Source organism: Chelonia mydas, chromosome 14 (genome assembly GCF_015237465.2).
Source record: "Chelonia mydas isolate rCheMyd1 chromosome 14, rCheMyd1.pri.v2, whole genome shotgun sequence".
Classification (NCBI taxonomy): Eukaryota; Metazoa; Chordata; order Testudines; family Cheloniidae; genus Chelonia; species Chelonia mydas.
Window position 1 is genome coordinate 28,143,837 of NC_051254.2, and position 26,080 is coordinate 28,169,916.

Sequence of the window (26,080 nt, forward strand, 5' to 3'; positions counted from 1 at the left end):
GGGGACAGAGGCCCCCCCCAGCTCGAAGAGGGGGAGGGGGCCCCTTAGGGGGAGCGGTCGCCAAACGACAATGCCCAGCCCATGAGTCGGGGTTCCGGCGGGGGGGGCTCTGGAGGGGGGGGGTTCCAGCCCCTGTCCCCCAGTGTCCCGGAGCTCCCCCAGCAAGCCCGGCGTGGGTTGCACGTTTCTCACCGGCTCAAGACCCTGAGGGGAAAAGGACCCTGCCAGATTTACTTGGGGGTGGGTCTTTTGCTCATGGGTTGTGTTATGAATCCCGTGGGTGTTGTTTCCCCAGCATAATGCCGCATTGTTTCCCTCCTTTATTAAAAGGCTTTTGCTACACTCAGACTCTGTGCTTGCGAGAGGGGAAGTATTGCCTCTTGGAGGCACCCAGGGGTGGTTTGTAATTGTCCCAGGTCTCTGGGTGGGGGCTCGAGCTGGTTTTGTATTGCGTTATTGAAACCCCTCGATACTCAACCTGGCCCTTGTTGCTGCTAACTCTGACGTGCAGAAGGGTTACAGTTACATAGGAATTAGATGCAGTGCTCCTGTCAGCTAATTTCCAACTTATCTGCAAAAAAAACCCTAGATTTTTCAGATGCCTAAGTAGTACCTGTTAAAGTTGCCCCCCCATCTGAAATGGCACCCCAGCACCCCCCCCCCAGCATGTACTGAGAGTTGGTCAGTCCCTGTCCCAACACATAACACCCCCCCCCCATGTATCTCTACTTTTCTCCAGCTCCCTCCATCCTACCCCCATTTTCCCTGCACCCCTGGGTCTCTCCCTGCCCCCTATGGGGCTGTCTCTCCGAGGCCCCATTCCGGAGAGAAGCGTGTGGCAGAGTTGAGAATGAATGGCAAGTGATAGTTACATTCCACAATTTTCCAGAGAAACTTTGTTCCCTTGCATTTGTGGCTGGCTGCTTCTTGGCTCTGTTCCCAGCACTGACGTGCTCCCTGGGCTGCTTTTCTGGCCCCCCTGGCTGGCATGACCCTGTTCCCCAGCTCAGCTTGGACCCTTGCTTTCTCCTTAGCTCGGCCCCTCTCTGACCCAGGCAATTCTGGCTCACACAGAGGATGGGACGCCCCTGGTCTCCTGACTCCCTGATTAACCTGCCCACCCTGTCAATCAGGCTGACCTGGTGCATTGGCCTCTCCCCATTGTTCCTGGGGACTGGCAGTCTCAGGGTCCTGATTTCCCATTGACCCTTCCCCTTCCTTTTGGTACTGGCAGCTAGCTAACCCAAACACCCCCACTGAGTTTTAATAAGTGGACAACAGTCGCCTTACATCAGGGAGACTTGTACCCCCAAAGGGAGCAATGTACCCCCAACTTGGTGTGGACTGCACTCTCAGCAAATTTGCGGATGATACTAAACTGGGAGGAGTGGTAGATACGCTGGAGGGCAGGGATAGGATACAGAGGGACCTAGACAAATTGGAGGATTGGGCCAAAAGAAACCTGATGCGGTTCAATAAGGATAAGTGCAGGGTCCTGCACTTAGGACGGAAGAACCCAATGCACAGCTACAGACTAGGGACCGAATGGCTAGGCAGCAGTTCTGCGGAAAAGGACCTAGGGGTTACAGTGGACGAGAAGCTGGATATGAGTCAGCAGTGTGCCCTTGTTGCCAAGAAGGCCAATGGCATTTTGGGATGTATAAGTAGGGGCATAGCGAGCAGATCGAGGGACGTGATCATTCCTCTCTATTCGACATTGGTGAGGCCTCATCTGGAGTACTGTGTCCAGTTTTGGGCCCCACACTACAAGAAGGACATGGATAAATTGGAGAGAGTCCAGCGAAGGGCAACAAAAATGATTAGGGGTCTGGAACACATGACTTATGAGGAGAGGCTGAGGGAACTGGGATTGTTTAGTCTGCAGAAGAGAAGAATGAGGGGGGATTTGATAGCTGCTTTCAACTACCTGAGAGGTGGTTCCAGAGAGAATGGTTCTAGACTATTCTCAGTGGTAGAAGAGGACAGGACAAGGAGTAATGGTCTCAAGTTGCAGTGGGGGAGGTTTAGGTTGGATATTAGGAAAAACTTTTTCACTAAGAGGGTGGTGAAACACTGGAATGCGTTACCTAGGGAGGTGGTAGAATCTCCTTCCTTGGAAGTTTTTAAGGTCAGGCTTGACAAAGCCTTGGCTGGGATGATTTGATTGGGGATTGGTCCTGCTTTGAGCAGGGGGTTGGACTAGATGACCTCCTGAGGTCCCTTCCAACCCTGATATTCTATGATTCTATGAACTTCCTTAAACTGATGTGGCTCTCAGCCACTGTTGTAAAAGCAGGAGGGTTTATTAGCTGTCTGGAACACAGCGTAGAGAGTCCTTGGTTAGAACACAGAGTTCCGGCATGGTCCATCCGCGTCAACCGAGAGCCCTTTGACCCCTTTGTTGTCCCAGTTCAGGAGAGCGTCCCCGATTCCAGCAGCCCCACACTGAACAACCCCCAACGTGGCTCCTCTTCAGCCCTTTGTTTTTGTTCCTGGGCAAACCTTGTCCCCTGGCCTTCCTCCTCAGCCCTTTGTTCTCCACCTGGTCCCATCCCACTGGCTTCCTGCAGAGGGTGGGCCATCCATGGTCGTTAGTTGCTGGGTGCCAAATGTCTGGGCAATTGGAGTGGCCATTGTCTTCTGGGGGTCTCCATGGGCATGGGGCCCCAGGGCCCAGGCATCTAGGCGTCGGCCACGTCTGTATCTCTGGGTCTCTACAAAGGATAAACAACCTTTTCCCACCACCTACTTAATCATGCAGCACATAGGGGAAACTGAGGCACATAGTATTCATACAAAATAGTACAGAAAATTCCCACTCTGTCACAGTTCCAACCCTCCCCCAGTCTGTGCCCGGGGCAGAGAGGCCCTTCTTTGCCCCTTCTCCCCCCGTCCCACTAGTCTCTGCCCCTGCTCCCACGGCGCTCCAGCCCCAGCGCAGCAAGCTCTATGCTTCTCGTGGAGGTGGATTACCAGAAGCGCTCCAGCCATGGAGTCCGGGCGCTCTACGTGCCTTGCCAGTGTGGACCCCTAAGGAGTTAGGGTGCCTAGGGCTGATTTAATGCACTCTAACGTGCAAGTGTAGACAAGGCCTAAGGCTTTTTCATGCCATGTGCTGTGAAGCTTGTGTTTGGGACAAAGGAAGTACAAGACACATGACAAAAAGAATATTAAAAACAGCTGCATCATCTCAATTTTGTCTTCAATAATCCTGCTTCCTACCTCTGGAGCAACTTCTTTACAAACTGAAGCATTGAACAAAGGACTGAATGACCCATCCAACCTTTGGACGTGTTCCAGAGGGACTCTCAAGCCAGCAAACTCAATTCTGCTAAGAACCTGCTATATGGACTTTGAAGTCTTGTGTGTGTATCTGATTGGAGATTGCTTTACCATTTAACAAGTCTCTCCTTGTGCTTGCCTTTTCTTTTATAATAAACCTTTAGTTTTAGACACTAAAGGATTGTCTGGCAGTGTGGTCTTATGGGGAAGATCCAAATTAATATTGACTTGTTAATGTGACTGGTGGGGATCAGAAGAACATTTTGTATACGTGAGCAGAGTTTCAAATAACTTCACACTTCACTGGACCTAGGTGCTGATTGGGAGATAGAGAACTGGAATGCAACAAAGGGGGCTGTGTGATTTCTTTTTTTTTCAGCTTCTTGCTAACCAGTATGGGGGATCAGGAGCACAGTTTGTGACTGGTTGGTGAGTCTAACTTCAGTGTTAACCACCAGTTATGGAAGAATCTGCTCTCCTTTTGCAACCTGCCCTGACCGTGGCATTTTCACCGTGGGCTGCCCCAGGCGCCTTGGGTCACAAAGTTAAAATGTTCCTGTGACAAAGTGGGAATATTCTTAATGTTTTCTCTGAATACTGTGTGGGTACTTCAGTTTCCCCTATGCAGTTCTTAAGTATCTAGATGGTGGGGAAAAGGTGTATGATTGTTGCAGAGCCCTAGAGGGCAGGTGTGTGCAGGGGTCTGCACAGAAGATGGCTGACACCCTGTCTCCTGGCAACTGATGGCCTGGGACCCTCCTCTGCAAAGGTGCCAACTGAAGGTGTTGGAGAACAAACAGATCAGGTGTCCTCCTGGCCTGGGAAACAGACAAAGGCTGGAGGAGGAGCCATGGGGGCGGGGTGGGAGGGGAGAGGCTGGGGGAGACTGCTGGAGAGAGTTTCAGTTTAGAGCTGGCTGGGGAAATGGAGGGAGGGCCAGTTGGGGCTCTGGCCCCCCTGCCCCCATGGGGAAATGGAGGGAGGGCCAGATGGGGCTCTGGCCTCCCTGCCCCCCAAAGAGAGACCTGACTGAGGGGTCCTCGTCTCTGTAACTACAAGCTCTGTTTTAGACCATGTTCCTGTTGTCTAATAAACCTCCTGTTTTACTGGCTGGCTGAGAGTCACGTCTGACTGTGGAATTGGGGTGCAGGACCCTCTGGCTTCCCCAGGAGCCCTGCCTGTGTGGACTTGCTGTGGGAAGTGCACGGAGGGGCAGAGGATGCTGAATGCTCCGCGGTCAGACCCAGGAAGGTGGAAGCTGTGTGAGCCGCTTGCCCTGGAGACAGTCTGCTCATAGAGAGAAGGCTCCCCCAGAGTCCTGACTGGCTTCGTAGGGAGCAGTTCCAGAGCATCGCCTGGTGACTCCGTGACAGTTCCCTTTGGTTTTTCAGTTTGAAACAACTTTGTCTCAAAGTGCATTTTCCATTATCAATTCTAATATACAATGAAAAAGTCAAAATCAAAATAGAACTCTACAATTTTATTGAAATGAAACATTTCAATTCACCCCAAATTATTCATTTTTGTTTACCATTGCAGGATGGGTTTTTTTCATTCTGATTCAGTACAAAAAATAAAAATGGAATTTCTCACAAAAAGGACATTCTCGTTCCTGACCCGCTCCAGTGCAAAGCACCAATTCCTTCTCCATGTTACTAGACACATCCAGCACACGAGCCACATAGCAACTGTGACGATGTGAAGCAGCAGGGAGGGGGGAGTGTTGACCTGGGAATGTGCCCTGGGGACGGGAGACCTGAGAGCCTGTCACCTGAGCCAGGAGGGGGAGGGGGAGGTAACACCTCTGCCCAGGAATGTGGACAGAGGCTGGAGCAGGGAACCTGCTGGGTGGGTTTAGTTTCAGGTTGGGGCTGGGTGGAGGAACACAGGGAACCCCAGGGCTGGGGTCTAAGCTCCCTGCTCCCCCAGAAGGACTTGACTGAGGGGTCCTGGGTGTACCCACAAGCTCGGTTTTGGACTGTGTTCCTGTTGTCCAATAAACCTTCTGTTTTACTGGCTGGCTGAGAGTCTCAGTGAATCCCAGGAAGAGGGGTGCAGGGCCTGGACTCCCCCACACTCCGTGACAACTGGTGGCAGCGGTGGGATCTACTGCACCCCGTGAACGGCGCTTCCTGCAGTAAGTGACTGGGGAACAGTAAAACGAAGGGGGATTGACGGGGACCAGGTGTGCTGAAGATTCAGAGAGAGACGGTTTCAGGGGGCGGTTAACCCCTGGGAGTGTGTGACCAGAGAGAAGAACTTTTGCAGTAACAGGGTCCCCCGGGGGATTGCAGCGAGCGGTCCCAGGGGCGGAGGAGTCTGCAGCTCGACCCTGGCAAAGAGGTGGTGACCTCAAGAAGGACTGGCACACTAGGGGCTTTTCCTGGAAACCGTGGAAAGCTGCCCGGCCTGCGAGTGGCCAGCAGGGAGATGTACGCTAAACGCCTTAAGAGCGACCTGGTGGAGCTGTGCAGGCAGAGGGGGCTGCGCATCGGGAGGTCCACCAAGGAACAGCTGATTGCCCAGCTGGAGGAGAGGGATCGCTTGGATGACCCGATCCCTGTCCCTGAGGGAAGCCGCCCGGCGGACGCAGCGTGGGCCCTGGGGCCTGACCAGGCTGGGAGGGGTCAGACTGCTGCCCAGGACACCCCGAGACCCTCCCTACCTATGCCTGGGGGAGGGGTTGGGGGAAGCCCAGCGAATACTGAGGGCACCCTGACCCCAGCAGCCAGCAGGGGATCCTCCCGGCGGAGCTCCCCATCCCTGGAGCGGATGCGGCTGGAATGGGAGAGGGAGAGGAAAATGAGGGAGCTGGAGGATCATGAAAAACAACGTCAACATGAGGAGAAACAACGTCAACATGAGCAGGAGGAGAAGGAGAGGGAGCGTCAGGAGAAGGAGAAACAACGTCAACATGAGCAGGAGGAGAAGGAGAAACAACGTCAACATGAGCAGGAGGAGAAGGAGAGGGAGCGTCAGGAGAAGGAGAGGGAGCGTCAGGAGAAGGAGAGGGAGCGTCAGGAGAAGGAGAAACAAAGACAGCATGAACTGGAGCTGGCCAGGCTGAGGAGCAGTGGGGCCCCGGCTGCGGTGAGTGAGGGGGGACCCAAGACTGCAAGGGGCTTTGATAAGTGCCTCCTGGCCCAGCGGAAGGAGGGGGAGGACATAGATAGCTTCCTGACGGCCTTTGAGAATGCCTGCGAGATGCACAGGGTTGACCCTGCAGACAGGCTCCAGTTCCTCACCCCCTTACTGGACCCCAAAGCCGTAGAGGTCTACAGCCGGATGACAGGGGCAGAGGCAGGGGACTACGAACTGTTCAAACAGGCCCTGCTCCGTGAGTTTGGGCTGACCCCCGAGATGTACCGGAGAAGGTTCCGGAGTCAGCGTAAAACGCCTGAGGCCACCTACCTACAACTGGTCAACAGGATGCAGGGATATGCCCGCAAGTGGACAGCGGGGGCCCAAACTAAAGAGGACCTGCTTGACCTAATCATACTGGAGCAACTGTATGAACAGTGCCCTTCCGACCTGAGGCTGTGGCTGGTGGACAAAAAGCTCGCGAACCCACAGCACGCAGGGCAGCTGGCCGACGAGTTTGTGAACAGTCGGTCAGGGGGTAGCCGGGAGGAGTCCCAAAAGAACAGGCCCCCCCCGATGCAGAGAGAGAGTCACCATGGGGCCTCCCAGCGGGGAAATAGGGAGAACCCCCTCCAAAGGGGAGCGCCTGGTGTCGGGCCCCTCCGACCCGCTCGAGGGGACCAACGTGACCTGAGCTGCTATCACTGTGGCCAGAGAGGCCACGTACGGGCCCAGTGCCCCGGGCTCAGGGACAGACTGAGCAGACCCAACCTACCCAGGGTTAACTGGGTAGGGACTCAGCTGGACGAGGGGCAGACGACCCAGGAAAGGGGGGCTACCAGTTTACCACCTGCTCAGGAGGGAAGAGTACCCCCGGCCAGCCCTGCCAGAGGGCTAGAGGCTCTGGACTCAGGGTGCTCGGTTTACAGGGTGGGTGCGGGGCTGTCCCTCCGGAGAGAGTGCCTTGTTCCCCTGGAGGTGGATGGGAGGAAGGTCAATGGATACTGGGATACGGGGGCGGAGGTGACGCTGGCCCGGCCCGAGGTGGTGGCCCCAGATCGGGTGGTGCCCAACACCTACCTGACCCTGACGGGGGTGGGTGGGACCCCATTTAAGGTGCCCGTGGCAAGAGTACACCTGAAATGGGGGGCCAAGGAGGGCCCCAAGGATGTGGGGGTACACCACCATTTGCCCACTGAAGTTTTGATGGGGGGAGACCTAGAGGACTGGCCAAGCGACCCCCAGACCGCTCTGGTTGTGACCCGTAGCCAGAGCCGGCGAGGGGCACTGCGACCTGACCCTGGGGAGGGTACCACACCGGAGGCTCAAGACCTTACTCGGGTGGGGAGGGGGCGCCAAGGGGCACGGCTCAGAGAGGCTGAGGCCTTAGACCTGACCACTGAGGGGGAACTGGGCCCCATCCCTTCCCCAACCACTGAGTTCCAGGCCGAGTTGAGGAAAGATCCCTCCTTGCGGAAGCTCAGGGACCTGGCCGACCTCAGGGTGGTGCAGACCATGAGGAGAGGCTGCCAGGAGAGGTTCCTGTGGGAGAAGGGGTTCCTGTACCGAGAATGGGCTCCCCCAGGGGAAGGGGAGTCCTGTGGGATCAGGAGGCAGCTGGTGGTCCCCCAGAAGTATCGCCGCAAGCTCCTGTACCTGGCCCATGACATCCCCCTCGCAGGGCACCAGGGAATCCGGCGCACCCGGCAGAGGTTGCTACAGAACTTTTACTGGCCCGGGGTCTTTACCACCGTCCGGCAGTATTGCCGATCCTGTGACCCCTGTCAGAGGGTGGGGAAGGCCCGGGACAAGGGGAAAGCGGCCTTGAGACCTTTGCCCATCATAGAGGAGCCTTTCCAGAAGGTGGCCATGGACATCGTGGGGCCTCTCAGCAAGACGACCCGGTCGGGGAAGAAATACATTCTGGTGGTGGTAGATTTCGCCACCCGCTACCCCGAGGCAGTGCCCTTAGCTTCCATTGAAGCAGACACCGTGGCAGATGCGCTCCTGACCATTTTCAGCCGAGTGGGGTTCCCCAGGGAAGTCTTGACAGACCAAGGCTCCAACTTCATGTCGGCCCTGCTCCGGTGCTTGTGGGAGAAATGTGGGGTCCGGCACGACTGGGCCTCAGCGTATCACCCCCAGTCCAATGGGCTGGTGGAGAGGTTTAACGGGACGCTAAAGATGATGCTGAAAACCTTTATGAACCAGCACCCGCAGGATTGGGACAAGTACTTACCTCACCTGCTGTTCGCGTACAGGGAGGTGCCCCAGGAGTCTACCGGATTTTCGCCTTTCGAACTGTTATATGGAAGGAGGGTAAGGGGCCCCCTGGACCTGATGAGAGACGAGTGGGAGGGGAAGGCCACTCCCGATGGAGAGTCAGTGGTGGAGTATGTCCTGATCTTCCGAGAGAGACTGGCTGAACTCATGGGCCTGGCCAGGGAGAATCTGGCCAGAGCCCAGAGGAAGCAGAAGGTCTGGTATGACCGCACGGCGCGGGCCCGTGCCTACGCCACCGGGGATCTGGTGATGGTTCTCATCCCCGTGAGAAAGAACAAACTACAGGCCGCCTGGGAGGGCCCTTTCAAGGTCGTCAAGCAGCTCAATGAGGTAAACTATGTGGTGGAGCTGTCTAACCGGGCGCACCACCGCCGGGTGTACCATGTGAATATGATGAAGCCATATTATGCCAGGGGGAATGTGGTGTTAGCTGTGTGTGGACATTGGGAGGAGCAGGGAGATGACCCTTTAGTAGATCTATTCCCTGGGACCAGAGCTGGTTCCCCCCTGGAAACAATTCCCCTCTCGGATCAGCTCACCCCTGCCCAGCAAGCTGAGGTCAGGGGGGTGCTGCATCCGTACCGACAGCTGTTTTCCAACCAGCCGGGACGCACTAATCTGACTGTCCACCGGGTGCAGACAGGGTCGCACCCGCCGATAAGATGCTCCCCCTTCCGAGTCACAGGGAAAACTGCTCAGGACCTGGAAAGAGAGGTCCGGGACATGCTGGCTTTGGGGGTGATCCAGCCATCGGCCAGCCCTTGGGCCTCGCCGGTGGTGCTGGTCCCCAAAAAGGACGGGTCAGTCCGGTTCTGTGTGGACTATCGGAAGCTCAATGCCATCACTGTATCGGATGCCTACCCCATGCCCAGGCCGGACGAGCTCCTAGACAAGCTGGGAGGAGCTCGGTACCTTACCACCATGGACCTTACAAAGGGCTACTGGCAAGTGCCGCTGGATGCAGATGCCCGGCTGAAATCGGCCTTTATCACCCCTCTGGGGCTCTATGAGTTCCTGACCCTGCCTTTCGGCCTCAAGGGAGCGCCGGCCACCTTCCAGCGCCTGGTGGACCAGCTCCTGAGGGGGATGGAGAGTTTTGCCGTGGCGTATATTGACGACATCTGTGTCTTTAGCCAGACCTGGGAGGACCACGTATCCCAGGTTAGACAAGTGCTGGACCGACTCCAGGGGGCTGGGCTGACTGTCAAAGCGGAGAAGTGCAAGGTGGGGATGGCTGAAGTATCTTACCTGGGCCATCGGGTGGGGAGCGGCCGCCTAAAGCCGGAACCGGCCAAGGTGGAGGTGATCAGAGACTGGCCCGCTCCCCACACCAAAAAGCAGGTCCAAGCCTTTATTGGGATGGCAGGATACTACCGAAGATTTGTGCCCCACTTTAGCGCCATAGCGACCCCCATCACGGAGCTATGCAAGAAGGGGAAGCCAGACAAGGTGGTCTGGACCGAGCAGTGCCAGGAGGCTTTCCGGGCGCTGAAGGAGGCTCTGGTCAGTGGCCCAGTTCTAGCAAACCCAGACTTTGACAAGCCCTTTGTGGTGTTCACCGACGCCTCCGACACGGGACTGGGGGCGGTGTTAATGCAGGAGGATGAAAAGGGGGAGAGACACCCCATCGTGTACCTGAGCAAGAAGTTGCTACCCCGGGAGCAACACTACGCGGCCATTGAGAAGGAGTGCCTGGCCATGGTGTGGGCCCTCAAGAAACTAGAGCCCTATCTCTTCGGGCGACACTTCACCGTCTACACCGACCACTCTCCCCTGACCTGGCTGCACCAGATGAAAGGAGCCAATGCCAAGCTCCTGAGGTGGAGCCTGCTCCTGCAGGATTACGACATGGACGTCGTCCACGTGAAGGGAAGTGCCAACCTGATAGCGGATGCGCTGTCCCGGAGAGGGGGCCCCGAACTTCCCCAGGTCACTGGTCAGAGTGACCCCGCTCAGTTCAGTCTCGAAGGGGGGAGAGATGTGACGATGTGAAGCAGCAGGGAGGGGGGAGTGTTGACCTGGGAATGTGCCCTGGGGACGGGAGACCTGAGAGCCTGTCACCTGAGCCAGGAGGGGGAGGGGGAGGTAACACCTCTGCCCAGGAATGTGGACAGAGGCTGGAGCAGGGAACCTGCTGGGTGGGTTTAGTTTCAGGTTGGGGCTGGGTGGAGGAACACAGGGAACCCCAGGGCTGGGGTCTAAGCTCCCTGCTCCCCCAGAAGGACTTGACTGAGGGGTCCTGGGTGTACCCACAAGCTCGGTTTTGGACTGTGTTCCTGTTGTCCAATAAACCTTCTGTTTTACTGGCTGGCTGAGAGTCTCAGTGAATCCCAGGAAGAGGGGTGCAGGGCCTGGACTCCCCCACACTCCGTGACAACTAAAGCACCAATTCCTTCTCCATGTTACTAGACACATCCAGCACACGAGCCACATAGCAACATCTAAAGACCTGTGACTGAAGTTCCGAGCCCACATCTCTAGCTACTCCTTTGCACCTCCTTCAGTGAGACAGCCATGGAATCCTTTCCAGTAACTACACTGCGTGCAGATCTGGTCACCCCTTAGCAAAAAATATTTATTTGAATTGGAAAACATACAGAAAAAAGCAACAAAAATTGGGCAAAAAAAGTGATTAGGGGTATGGAATGGCTTCCATATGCGGAGCGATTAATAAGACTGGGACTTTTCAGCTTGGAAAAGAGACAGCTAAGGGGGGATATGATAAAGGTCTGTAAAATCATGACTGGCATGGAGAAAGTAAATAAGGAAGTGTTATTTATTCCTTCTGGTAACACAAGAACTCGGAGTCACCCAATGAAAGCAGGTTTAAAACAATCAAAAGGAAGTATTTCTTCACACAACGCACAGTCAATCTGTGGAACTCTTTGCCAGAGGATGCTGTAAAGGTCAAGGCTATAATAGGGTTCAGAAAAGAACTAGATAAGTATGGGGAGAATAGATCCATCAATGGCAATTAGCCAGGATGGGCTCGGATGGTGTCCCTAGCCTCTGTTTGCCAGAAGCTAAGCATAGTTCTTAATGAATTGATTTGGTTCCCCTGTGAAATAAATGGAAAGATTCCTAGTCACTTCAAAGGGTTTTGGATCAATCCCTAAGTGACTTGGTCAGTCACCCAGAGTGAAATTTACTTCACTCCAGCAGCTGGGCTCTCTGTAGATAAAGCACGGGGATTAGGAAGGTGAAACACACTCCCATAGGACCGCAGCATTAGAAGGCTGAATGCAGCCCATTTGCACTTGTTGGCAGTGCTGGGTTCCCGCATCCATGGTGCACTGAGGCCGCTTCCCCCCAGGTTTGGGGTTAAGTCAGGAGGGGGTTGCACTGGCTCTCCAGGGTGTGGGTGGGTTTCACCCAGGGGGGCAGAGCAGGAACCAGCACCCAGGGGATCCTTCGTCCTGTGCTCAGGTCGATACAGCACAATTCCTCCTGAACAGAGCACAGACTCAGCTTACAAGCCCAAGGGACGGGGAGATGGAGAACTCGTTAGGTACTGTACTGCCTGAAAGTGCTAGAAACTCCACAGTAGTTACAGGCTCCCTAGAAGATCAAGTCAGTCCAGAAGTTACCATGTTAGTGAAGGTGTCAGAGTAGCAGCCGTGTTAGTCTGTATCTGCAAAAAGAAAAGGAGTACCTGTGGCACCTTAGAGACGAACAAATTTATTTGAGCATAAGCTTTCGTGAGCTACAGCTCAGCTGTAGCTCACGATGAGCTGTAGCTCACGAAAGCTTATGCTCAAATAAATTTGTTCGTCTCTAAGGTGCCACAAGTACTCCTTTTCTTGTTAGTGCAGTCTTTCACTTTTATCCTGAGCTGTAAATTGTCTCAACTGAGTGTCCGGGTCCATCTGTGCTCAGGATTTTACAGTGAGTGAATGCCCCCTTTGTACTGCAGCTAGTGCGGTGAGTGTGAAAGAGCAAAGATTGAAATCAGAGTTAGCCAGCGTTATCCTATGACAATCCTGGTAGGAAATACCAGCCTTTGTTATAGAAACACTAATGTTTGGATGTTTTTACCATATGTTCTGGTTACGAATGAACAGCTGCACTAGGGGACAGATGGATGTGGGGTGGCAGGAACACAGAATACAACAATTATTTCGATGTAGTTTGGGGAGAAGGTGGAGTCCCTCACACCTGCCCCTCAGGTCCCCTCCGCTCCTCCCTGATTGAATTGGCCTCGTTAGCACTGACCCCCCCCCCCCACTTGGTAAGGAAACTCCCATCCTTTCATGTGCTGTCTATTTATACCTGCCTACTGTATTTTTGAATCCATGCATCTGATGAAGTGGGTCATAACCCAACGGAAGCTTATGCCCAAATAAATTTGTTAGTCACTAAGGTGCCACAAGGACTCCTTGGTTTTTTTGCTGATACAGACTAACATGGATACCACTCTGAAATCTGCTCCTCCTGCAGCTCCAGGGGTTCTTCACACCTCCCCCTCCCATCTCTGGGGCTGCAAGAAGGGAGGGAGCGGGGCTTGCAGAGGTCATAGAGCTCAAAGGTTGGGTAGACAGGAGTCTTCCCGGGTCATAGAGATAAGCCAGAAGGCTGGGTAGATGGGAGTGCTCCAGGTCAGAGGGGCTAGGAGGACTGTGGCTAGAGAACCCTATTTTTCCACTCCCAGTGGGCTGTTCTCCCCGTGTCTCAGTGACACCGTCTGACCCAGGATCCCCAGAGTCCTCCTGGATCAGGGAGGACAGTGGCGAACAGGCTGCACAATGCCTGGGGGGGACAATGAGATCAGCTTCTCTACCTCGCTCAATGAATGCTCTCTGTGGATTGACAGTGCACAGGCTGAGACCCAAAGCCATCTCCAGGGTCACAGAGACGGCGCTGTCTGAGAGTAGAGAGGCTGATCTCAGGGTTCGCAGTGGTATCTTCACCCCCTCCCCCAGTACCAGGTTTACCATGGCTCCCAGCCCACGCTCCAAAGGGGCCCCGGCCCGACCCGCTCTTCTCCGCCTCCGCCCACCCCTGGGGCTTCTGCTGCAGGCCACGCGCCGCTGGCAGCCAAGCTCCCCCCTTGGGGGAGGAGCCGGAGATGAGGTGTGGGCGGGGCCATGGCAAAGGGGGTGGAATCAGGGAGTACCCCCTCCAGCCCCCTGCTGTGAGCCGCTCAGGGCAGGGGGCTGGGAGCACCCCCATGACCCCAGCCCACACCCCCAGCCCCCTGCCCTGACTCCTGCACCCCCCCACATCCCCACCCCCACCCTGAGCACCAAACAGGAGCTCCTGCACCCTCCCCCGACATTCCCATCTGCACCCCTCACACCAAACAAGAGCTGCCCCAGGTAAGCGCTCCACACCCCAACCTCCTGCCCCAATCTGAGCCCCCTCCCTCACCCTAACTCCTGGCCAGACCCTGCATCCCAACCCCAGCCCGCTCCTGCACCCTAACCCCCTCCCAGACCCTGCACCCCAGCCCTGACTCCTGCACCCCCCCCACATACCCAGCCCTCCCACACCCCATGCCCTGACTCCTGCACACACATCCCCATCCCCACACCTCGCACCAAACAGGAGCTCCTGCACTCCCCCGCTCCCCGACATTCCCACCTGCACCCCTCACACCTAATGGGAGCTGCCCCAGGTAAGCGCTCCACACCCCAAGCCTGAGCCACCTCCCTCATTCTAGTTCCTGGCCGGACCCTGCACCCCAATCCCCAGCCTGCTCCTGCACCCTAACTCCATCCCAGATCCTGCACCCTGCGCTCTGATCCCCCTTCTGCACCCTAAGTCCTGGCCAGACCCCACACCCCAATGTTTTTTTACATTTTTTTTTATAAAGGGCTCTTATCCAAAGCGCTTTACACTAGTTAGCTAACGGTACAAACAATATTTGGAAAGATCATAAGTGGTCCGCCGAGGCCCGCAGCGATTTTCAAGTGGTCTGTGGAAAAATAAGTTAGCCTACAAAAACAATCAAGGTACCCCACTTTATTTTCATTGACTTGCTATTACTTTTAGTAGGAGGATGAAGAAAGAAAGAATGTAAAACGGGGGCAGAGGGGAGATAAGAGAGAATGTTCTTTTTCTTGGCGGGGTCCCAAGGAGGAGCCCCCAAAATGAAGCTGAGCACAAGGCCGGGGGGCCCCACTAACTCTAAATCCACCACTGGCTGTCACGCCACCTGGGCTGGGGATACTGTGTCAGCTGATCCCCACAGTCTTCAACCTACCTGGGCACTACAGCAGACATGGCCCTGCCCACTAGCGCCTCTCCACTCCCTAGCCCACCCACCACTTGCTTCCCCACTCCCACCCCCGGTTGACTGAGTGTCCGGTTAGCAGGGCTGGCTGGAAACTAGGAGTCCGGTTATAGGAGTAACCACATTAGCCACCTGATCTCTTAGTTCTCTAACACCTTCAGTTGGCACCTTGCAGGGGAGGGGCCCAGGCCATCAGTTGCCAGGAGACAGGGTGTCAGCCATTCTCTGTGCAGACAGCATCACACCTGCCTAGGGCTCTGCAACAATCACACACCCTTATCCCACCACCTAGATACTTAAGAAATGCATAGGGGAAACTGAGGCACCCACACAGTATTCAGAGAAAACATTAAGAACTTTCCCACTTTGTCACACTGGAGGAGGGGCAGCTCAGTGCAGAGAGAGACAAAGAGAATGGGCTAGAATCAGGGAGAAGGTAGGTACCCGGTCTATGTGGGCAGGGGCGGTGGGGTGGGATCCTGTTTACCTCCTCCCCAGCCCTGCTGTGCTTGCAGTTTACTCCCAGCCCCTCCCTTGCTCCAGGGACCAACCCTAGCTCCCACCCCGCTGTGCTTTTGCCTCCGGCCCCTGCCTTGCTCCAGTCAGCAGGGACCAATCCTCCCCCCATGACCCACTGTGCTCATCTTGCCCCTGGCCCCTGCCTCGCTCCAGCTGGGGACCAATCCTCCCCGCCCCACCCCATGCCCCGCTCTCAGGGTGGATAAAAATCAATGATTGATTTTTTTATTTAAATCGGATTTTTTTGATAAAATGCTTTTTGAGGGAAAAAAAACCTATCTAAAGATAGTTTTAATTAAGATATCTTTGAGCCATAATGTATCTCATCATGGAATAGGGATTATAAATTCTAATTCTATCGTATGAGTACATTATTCATGTAATGTTTAAGAAAAGTTTTGTAAATGAGTTCTAATAGTTCAAGGATTAGGGACCCAAACGTATGGGGTTCCACAAGCTTCTGTATAGATTATTTAGGTTAATCTTTCTATCTACCCAATGGGACTCAGTGCTCAGTCTAGAAGATACCATCAGAGATGCTTAGTTTTGCAGTTCTCAAAGTGTGGATTTGTGTCTCCAGAGGTAACATGCTTGTTAACAGCAAAAATGTTTTAAAATAAATAAATAGTATATAGAGGTGAGAAATAACAGACCTCAACTCTATTGTCCCTCTGCAAATTTGTGTACACAGAGTCAATCCCTTACCACTCTCTAAAAGTGAAAAGTTTAAAAAAGTTCAATGAATAGACGATTGTTGGGGGCGGAATAGATCTGGACCAGGACAAGAAGGCTGGAGATAAATGTGAGAAGTGAGGGATATATGCTTTTTTGTTAAAATATTATATGTTTTCTGTTGAAGAAAAAAATTCAGAATACTTAATGTTGTTCTTTTAGTTAAATAAAATAATTTAAATGTCTGTCTGGTGATGTCCTCCTCCTAATACAGCCTTGCAAGAAAATCCTCCAAATATTAATGATTAACCTGTTGAATGGGAGATAGTTCACCTCCCAGGGACTTCACAAATATCTGCTTCAATTACCTTTGGAAAATGAAATAACCGGACAATCATTCATTGTCTGAGATAGCTGTAAAACTCACCTGAAAAGTTTTCAAAATAAATCGCTGTTTACAAATGTATAGTGCGTGCCTTCTGAAAATGAAACCTGCATCTATCTCTGAGTTGTGAAGAATATGTATTAAGGTTGTAACAACCAACAAGAATGTACTTTTATGTAGAAACCATGATTAAATTGAGTCTTCCTGAGTAGTGATTTAAATCAAATCCACCCTGCACGCTGTGCTCTTGCCCCTGGCCCCTTCATTCCCCAGGGGGCCCCACAAATAGGTTTGGTGCCGGCACAAAAAGTCAAGCCGGCCCTGCCCACCCCATCTCAGGAACACAGTCTAAGCCGGGTGTCTGGGTCCCAGACCTGTAGCCAGGGTCGGATTCTCTCCCTATTGAATGAGGCCGGGGGAAAGTGAAGATTGGGGCCCCATCACCAGCATCGATAAATATCACCTGCCCTCGGTCACAGTCCAGACAAACCCGGATCCTGCTGGGGACCCGGCTCAGGAGCAGGGGGGTCACAGGGGAGGTGAGAGCCCGGAACTGACCCCACCACCGCCTCACAGCCCAGATCCCCTCCTCAGGGCTACAGCTGATCCCTCCCTTCCTCCTCACAGATTCTCTGGCCACCCCCACAGCCCAGAATCGCCCATCCCCCACCTCCACCTCCCAGCAATGTCTCCCTGAGGTGAATCCCTCACAGCCCAGCACACAGGGATCAGAGTCAAATCTTCCAGGGTTTTTGGGCAGATGCTGGCATGTGTCTCCCCATCTCACACTTTTCCCATCCTCAGACAGGATGAGGATGGGATGAGCCGTGTCCGGATCCAGAGTCACATTCACTGGGGAGAGAGAATCAGAGTGTTAGGGGCAGAGCTCAGCCCTGGGGGAGGCTGGAGCCATTTCTCACACTCCCCAGCAGCCCCGTTCTGGTTGGGACAGGCCTGGATCCCAGGGAGCTGCCTCTGTCCTGTGCACCTGAGACTGAGCAGAGATGTCACTGCAGTTCTTCAGCTTGTTTAATAGGAGCCACTTTATTGGTTTCTCATTTCCTTGCAGGGGTCCCCTGCTGGGGCTGCTCCACTCCCAGCATCAGAGACACAGCCAGGAAGGTGTCAAGAAGGTTTTAGCGAGAAAGGAGCAGAGGAGGCAGGTACCAGGCCAGCTATAAACCCCACAGCAGAGGGAAACTATAAACCCCTAATGCAGCCTCCACTCCCAGGCCAGGGAACAGAGAGGAAGGTGCAGCACTGGGGAAGAGCCACTTAACACCAGTGAGTAGGAGGTGGCATTGGGTGGGGGAGCCCCATCCCCAGCCCAGAGAGAAGGGAGGAGCTGACAGCCTCGGAGGGAGAGCGTCTCCCCAATCCAGGAAGCAGTGAGCAGCTCCAATGGGAGAGCCCTGCCCTGCACAGAGGAAAGGCAGGATGTTGGAGAAGAGCGATGGGGAGACCTCTTGCACCAGGGTAGAGCAGAGGGATGTGTCAGCCCTCAGGGCAAAGAGCTCTGTTCAGGTGCTGCTCCGTGCCACTGTTTCTATTCATCTGTTTGGGCATGAACGCAGCATCAAAGTCAGTGTCACGAGTGTTTGTGTGACTTCAGCATGGGATCTCCTCCCTGTTTAATGTGTTTATTTATGGGGCTGTGTGTGTCGTGGGCAGTGTCGGTTTGACTGGTAACTTTAGCTACAATCCCATGAAGATGTTTTCACTGGAATTTTCTCATAATTTAAAGACAATCTCCACCTGCAAACTCACCCTGTCTGTGTGCTCCGAGGGGTTCCCCTCTTGGTGTCTCCAGTGCAGACAGCAGAGTGTCTGGTGGTGGAAAGGAGAAAAGAGACGAGATTTCAGGCTTTCATATTTATAACAGCATCTCCACTCTGAACTCCTAGACAGTTTTCATCATGACAGAGAAACAGACAGAGAGGCCCAGAGACACACTCACATATTTAATATAAACTAATCTGAAACCTTCTCTTTCCTCTCTCATTCAGGTATCTCTCAGCAATGGAACCAACATCCTTGCAGCCTCTCAACCATCCCAAGACACATAATCCATAAAACAGATTTACTTTCTCCTCATCAACCCCTCCCACCCTTCAGATTCCAGCTGGTTTGCTTGCTGCCTTTTGTCGTAACCTAGACCCAGATCATGCAAAGACTTTGGCATAAAAGTAACTTTATCCACTTTGGTCCCTTTGACACTAACAGGATGTTGAGAGTTTGCAAAATCCTGGTTCTAATTGTGAGCTGTTGGGTCTGTTTACTCAGCATTTATACTGACTGACTTGGCTTTGGCCTGATTAGCAGTTTGCTTGACATAAGGGAATTGTTGCCTTAAGTGAACTTCTTATCAAGTGATGTGTTCCTAAGTTACTATGTGGGACAAAGAGGAATTTGGACCACACAATATGCTTAAGGAGAACATACACCCAAAATGTACTGCCCGGAGCGGTAAGCAAAGTCCAAAAATCCCTATGTGGAGGAAAGGGTCAAAGTGAGCTATGCATAATTAGCGGTAACAAACCAATGAGAAAAGAGAATAACATGAATATATCTTGGAGCGCAAAGCCCTGCCAATAAAAAAGCTCATGAGAATTGTGTGAGTTATATAAGATATGAATATTAAATAAGACTCAGAGGTGATTGGAAAAGAACTAATAAATATGTAATTTGGATGTGTATAATATGTCAGACATTGTAAGGGATAGTCAGAGCTTCATAGGAGAAATCCCCTGTGACCCGCCTATGCCCCAGGAGAAGGGAACTGGACAACACTTCTTTCTATATGCGATGGCAAGTAGCAAATATCCCAAGGGCTGGTGATGGGGCAGTAGATTGGGAGGGCTCTGAGTTATAGAGAATTCTTTGCCGGGTGTGTCTGGCTGTTGGGTCTTGCCAAAATGCTCAGTGTCCAACTGACCACCATATTTGGGGTCGGGAAGGAATTTTCCCTGATGTCAGATTGGCAGAGAGCATGGGGGTTTTTCGCCTTCCTCTGCAGTGTGGGGCATGGATCGTTAGCAGATATTAAACTAGAATAAATGGTGCATTCTCTGTATCTTGAAGTTGTTAAACCATGATTTGAGGACTTCAGTAACTCAGCCAAAGGTTAGGGGTCAAGTGTAGGAGTGGGTGGGCGAAGTTCTGAGGACTGCAATGAGCAGGAGGTCAGATTAGATGATCATGATGGTCCCTTCTGGCCTTAAAGTCTATGAGTAATTTCTTACTTTAACAGTAATTATCATTGCAAGGCAGGCTTTTCGTAGAAATAAAGGTATGAATTAATCAACCTGAGTGTCTTGCACCCAAAGCGTGTGGCATTCTCACCCAACAATTAAATAGATCCATCATCTAATTATGAACCAATTGGCCAGAGCCATTCTCCTCCCCCAGTCTCAGAGGCTCATCCCAATTTCCCCTCCTAGATCCCGTCTCGGTACCTTTGAACTACCTCAAAGTCTCCATTACAGCAATAGTTTTCTGGGAGAAACCACTGAGTCTCACTTCCAGTTCAGTAGAAATCTCCACTGCCTGCTGGAACTTCCCCTTCTCACATCTAGACAGAAACATTGTCACATGGTTTTATTTCATGTAGTGACTCATAAGTTCTGACTATTGAGTTGCTGCTCTAATGGGCCTGGAGTTACAATTCATCTACATCTCCCAGCCTTGGAGCAGGTGCAACACAGCGCATGGCCATGAAACATTCCCACTTAAGGTCCCATTAATATTCTTCAGCTCTCGCCTGGAGAGACCAGCTCTGGAGATAAGAAGGGAATTGAGTCTCTATGGCCAATTCACTCCTTGGCCTCCATGCTCTGAGGGACAGGAGGTTCCCATGAGCTGTAGAAATCTGTCCACTAGGAACTACACTGAGACACCAGCTCCCCCTTTCCCAGCTCATTCCATACAGATATCAGGAGGGAAAGTCTCGTGACCACTACTGCCCTGGGCTGAATGGTGACCAGTGCCCCAGCAGTGACAGGCCCATATTCCATCCCCACAATCCTGAGGCAGCCAGTCCCCCAGGGATGTGACATCGCTAAGAAATACTTGAGGTCAGACTTTCCCACTGAATGGAGAACTCCCGAGTCTTCTATAAAAGGGTGAGAACCTGAGGATGAAGTTGGTCAGAGAGATTTGTATTCAAAATATGACCTTTCCTCACACATTTGGCTGCAGAGCCCTGTGGAGATGTGGCTCAGAGCTTGGAGCTGGTTATTCTCAGTATTGTGAAGTGTGAGGGGGAGTGAGGGAGAGCCACGTACCTGCTCAAGATGCTTCTGACATCCTAGAGGAGAGAGAGAAAAGAATCTCAGTCCCATCTGACACACACAGGGGATCCTAGGGAAGGTATTTAGCAAGTACAGGGAAAAGAGCCCCTGCCCTGACCCAGAGCCATGAATTAGCTGAGCTAATCGGGCTTTTCCATCTCTAATATCTCTGTGTCTGTAACTCTGTAAAGAACAATAGTCATTCACACATCAGGAATGCACACACCAAGTTACACCGAGATCTCTGACTGCTGGACCCCATCGCTTATGATTCAGGAGCCCTCCCTCCTCTGTGTGGGGATCTGGGATGTTTCTCATTCAGTCTCACCTGCAGGTATTCACTCGCTGGCTTCTGACCCTTCCCTTCCATCTCACTGATCAGATCACTGAGATGGGAAATCTGCTTGGAAAGCTTACTGACATTTTCATTCTGTATCTTCACAATCTCCTCATCCAGCCTGTCCAGCTGGGCCAGCAGGAGTCGTTCTTGTTCCTCCAGGAACCACCGCAGTTTCTGAAATTCAGACACAATCTTCTGCCTCTTTGTTTCTGTCTGTTTCTAGAATAAATAAGGAAAGGGCTGGTCAGGAACATGGATGAAGCCTGAGGGCCTTTCATACAGTCTTACAAGAGAGAGTTTCTTTACAATCACTAAGACATCGGTGTAGGGATCAGGACATGAGCCATCAGGCCTATTGCTCAGAGCTGCAGTTGGAAGTCAGGAACTACAGCCAAAGTCAGACCTGAGTCAAAGTCAGGATCTCACCAAGGGCTGAGGATGGAGTCAAGACCAGGAGTCATGCCAAAGTCTGAGCCAGAATCAGTGTCTGGAGTCACACGGGGGATCGGGGCTGGAGTCGGAGTCAGGCACCCTCGCGAAGGGTCAAGCTGGAGTCAGATAGCAGTACTGCAGGTCAGACCTGAGTCAGGAACAATGCCAGGGCCAAGCCAGAGTCAGGGGCCAGTCCAGCAGCAGATCAGGAGTTCACTCAGTTGTTTGGACAACTTTCCATGACTCCTGCTGGCGTAATTCATGCATCCAAACATCTGCTCCAATCAGGAGCTTCGTAGGCAGATCTTCTGGTGGGCCAGAGTTCCACTAGCCCCTCCCCTGCTGGCTCTGGAGAGCGGTCGGGTTGTGGTGACCATCTGGGACCTGTGGACTGGGGTTCAAAATCGGGGGTTCAAAATCTTTCACATCGTGGCACTGGACTCTACATTCTCATCACACGGGAGAGGATTTTCTTACAGCTTCCCATTTGGCCCCAATGTCTCTTAAAGGGATGTCTCCATATCTGATGTGGTTTGGACACTGTGTCCGATGGCCTCAGAGGGTACATCTACACAGCAGCCAGCCTCCAAGCCCAGGGCAACACTCAGGCTCTTGCAGCTCACGCTACCGCACCAACAACAGCTGTGTAGACATTGGGCCTCCGGCTGGAGTGCAGCGTGGGAGAAGTTTTGTAAACGTCACAAGGAACAGTACTTACCTCATTAATTAAAACACATCTTAGACGCTGCAGAAGATGCTATTGTCTTTCTCCGGGGAGAGAACATTTGTGGTACACACACACACACAAACACACACACACTTAGAGTATCCCATGATCATGGAGAAACACACACAAGACCACAATCACCAAGGCCACAGAGAAATCGACCAACAAACAACCCTCCCATCTCCGTGTCCCGGCAGGTGAAGAATAACTGGCACCTACCAGATACTCCTGGCCTCTCTTCTCTCCAGCCTCTTTAAATCCCAGCAGCTTTTCTCTCTCTTCCCTCAGAGTCTGCAAATGGGCCTGGATTTTGTCCTGACAAACAGAAATGATTTGGTGAGTTCATTTTGAGGCTGACTATCCGTTTGTAGGGGCCGTTTTTCCACCTAAAACGCAAGATATGTCAGTCTTCCTAGCTAGACTAGGTGGGGGAGGTAACATCTTCTATTGGCCCCACTCCTGTTGGTGAGAGAGGCAAGCCTTCAAGCTTACACAGAGCTCAGCTCTGGGGAACATACTCTTTCCTAGACCTGAGCTCTGTGCAAGCTCGAAGGCTTGTCATTCACCCACAGAAGCTGGCCATGAGCGGATATTACTTCACCTACCTTGTCTTTCTAATATCCCGGGACCAACATGGTTACAACAACACTGTGTACAACAGTGGGTTCTTCTAGATGTAGAACATCAGCAACACCAAGGAAATGAAACTTTATTTGTGGAAAGTGGGAGTGTTTTATATTCAGAGTTGAGTTATTATGTCCACCTTTGCCATCGATTTAAACCGGCAGGAAACTGGTGTCACATGGTGGTAAATCTATAAAGCTGTTTTTGAGCAGATTTAAGAAACAGTGATATCAATCCCAGAAGCCTTCGGGGCAGCCATATAAGCTGGGATGCTCAAAGGAACCCAACTCCATTGGCTTTCAGCCCTGAAGCCTGGGGATTGGACTGGTTGGACAGCACTGATCTAAGGCCTAGGGCAAACCCCATTAGATGTGTTGATTTGTGTTAGGAACAGCTGGGGTTTGCTCTAGTGCTGTCCTAGCCCCTTTCCCTGGCAATGGCCTCTGGGTAGCTACCCCACCGTCCCCAGCAAAGGTCCCGGAAGCGGTGGATTCTGAGAGATTTGCATAAGCTGCAGCATGGGACTAACAGAACCACTCTGGCTAGTCCTTGCCCACATACACAACAGAACAGGTCAGACTGACACCGGTCAGCTCCAGCCTGGGGTTAGTTTTGCTGCAACCCAGTGTAATCCCAATGGTACCTGGCATGGACCTGAGCTGTTTGGAGCCCTTTTGTGTGTGGACTGAAAGTGCTCGGGGTCCACACGGTGTTTAGCCCAGTGATCTGCTTTAGTGCAGGCTGGCAGCATCTGAGTTTAACCCCTCATGGAGCAACATGGAAGTTCAGAATCCCAGTGAGAAACCTCCTCTCGCTGCTGGGCCTGGGGCCTTTATCAAGGAGTCTTTCCCTGCTAATGGGCGCACTTCATCACTGCTCAGTGCTGCTGAGGGGGGCACTGTAGCCTAGTGGTTAGGACGCTGGACTGGGCCTTGGAAAAGCGGGATTTATACCCAGCTCTGCCACTGACCCACTGAGTGATCTTGGACAAGGCACTTCCCCTCACTCTGCCTCGGTTTCCCCTCCCACCCTTTGTCTCTCTTGTCCAGTTAGACTGTAAATGGCTCGGGGCAGGGATTGTCCCGCACTGGGGTTTGTGCAGGGACTCCCACAATCGAGGTCAGCGCTCATCTGGGGTCTGTAGGGGCTGATGGGATGCAAATAACAATAATAAACTCTGTGATAAATCAGTAATAACAGCCACAGCTTGTAACTCCCGCTTCTCCAGCCTGAATGCAGCACTGTCACATAGACCGACTGGCAGCTCTTGTGAGTCAAACCTCACTGATCATTTAACAGCTTCCAGGCTACAGAAAGTTCCCTTAGTTCACTGGCGGGAGCCGGGTTTGAAAAGATTCAGCTGCTTAAAGAAAACTTTCCCACATCAGACAAATTTAAAATCCTCCTCTGTTGCCTTTCTCGTCAGGCTGGAGTCTCATTAATTTGTACAGCCTCTTTCATGCAGTGAAGGCTACACACAGCTGAATAACACAGTTACACCTGTTTCGGGCAACTTGTGATGCCAGTAATCTGTAATTAAAAGCTTAAGTTATTACCCATTAGACTGGACAGCAACTCGGTACCTTGTACTCCTGGGCAGCTTCCTGTATGGGGACCGCCGTGTGAGCGCGGTGAGCCCGGGACTCTCTGCAGATCACACAGATGGGGGTTTGATCCTCTTCACAGAACAGTTTCAGAGCCTCCTGGTGTTCCCCACACACCCCGTCCCCTCTTGCTCCTTTCGCTGCCTGTAAACTCAGCCGTTTGGCGATTTCTGCGACATTTGCCAGCTGCCTGTTGGGCCTGAGGTTTCTCTGTTGCACAGTTTCTCTGCACTGAGGGCAGGAGGCGGCTGTATCGGATCCCACCCAGCACTGGGCGATGCAGGCTCGGCAGAAATTGTGCCCACACTCCAGAGTGACAGGTTCTCTGAAATACTCCAGACAGACGGGACATGTCGCTTCCTCCTGGAGACTTTCCACGGGGTTCTCTGCAGCCATGGCTCCCTCTGGGCAGTGTAACAGGGTAACTTATGTTTCAATTTCCTGAGTTCACACTATGCCTCACCTGCAGCAACAACTGGGTGTTTCCCTTCCTGGAACTGACTCCTGCTGTTGGCTAAGCAGGAATGAGCCCATTGTGAATTTCAGCCCTGGAGGCTTTAGTGAAAAATGTGCCACTAGGGCTTTGGTCCTGCAATCAGTCCTTTAGCTTGTGTGGGACTTGACAGGGGCATCCGTGATGCTGAGCCTGCAGAAGCAGGGGAAAAGATCTTACTCTTTATCAAAAAAGATAAAGGAGAATGTTTGTTTTCATGTTTAGGTTCTTAGACCTTAGCTGGAGAACTCAGGCCAGAAAACATAAACTGTTCCTTTTGTTTTTGAGTGACGAGGTTTCACTCTGGTCATATTCTTGACCTTTTCTACTCTGCCACGTGACCAAGAAGCTTCCCATTTTATTCAAACGGGAGCTGAGATTCTCATGGTATCACAGGATTCTAGGAGCTGGGGATTTAGGAATCGCACCGGGTACTGAAAGACTCGAGTTGAAATCATGAGAATTTGTGACAACCCCAGGGTGATTTGATGTGGAAAAGAAATGGCTCTATTTCTGACTATTGAAGGTCCTTCTCTGCCTCCCATCCCGGTACCATATGTTTAGCCTCACAAGACTGCTGTGAGGTGGGGAAGTGCTGCGACCCCATTTCAAAGAGAGGAACACCCGGCCCAGAGCAGAGAAGTGACTGCCTGAAGCCGTGCAGGAAAACTGTTACAGAGCAGGGAATTGAACCTGGGTCTTCCAAGTGAAGAGTTAAACCACCGGACCAGACCTTCTGTCTGCATTAGGAGCCTGGGAAAGGAGGTGTCATTGTGTATGGAAACCCCCTTTTGGGGCAGGGTGTGGTTGTGATGCTACCACTGTTACAATCTACCCAACTATCCCTAGGCTGAGAGCTGCATGACCAGTGGCCGGGGGAGGTGACTGCCGGGATGGGGGGCCCTGAGCCCTCCCTGCTCCCCCGGGTCCTGGCCCAGGGCCCAGTCAGCAGTGAGTGCGGTCACCCCCCAGTCAGCAGGGGTCCCACCGCAACATGCTGACCTTCCTCGGGTGGGAGATACCACTCGCACCACCTCCCTGGGCCACTTCCTACCGTGTCCCCTGAAGCCGGCGTCCGTATGTCATCGGGGTCTCTGAGCTCTTCAGTGAGGATAGC

General features: G+C 52.7%; 1 pseudogene; it reads right to left on the reverse strand.

Annotated features, from left to right (window-relative positions):
* Positions 1-16,612: 16,612 nt before the first annotated feature.
* Positions 16,613-25,000, reverse strand: LOC114019650 (annotated as a pseudogene).
* Between the last annotated feature and the right edge of the window lie 1,080 nt (positions 25,001-26,080).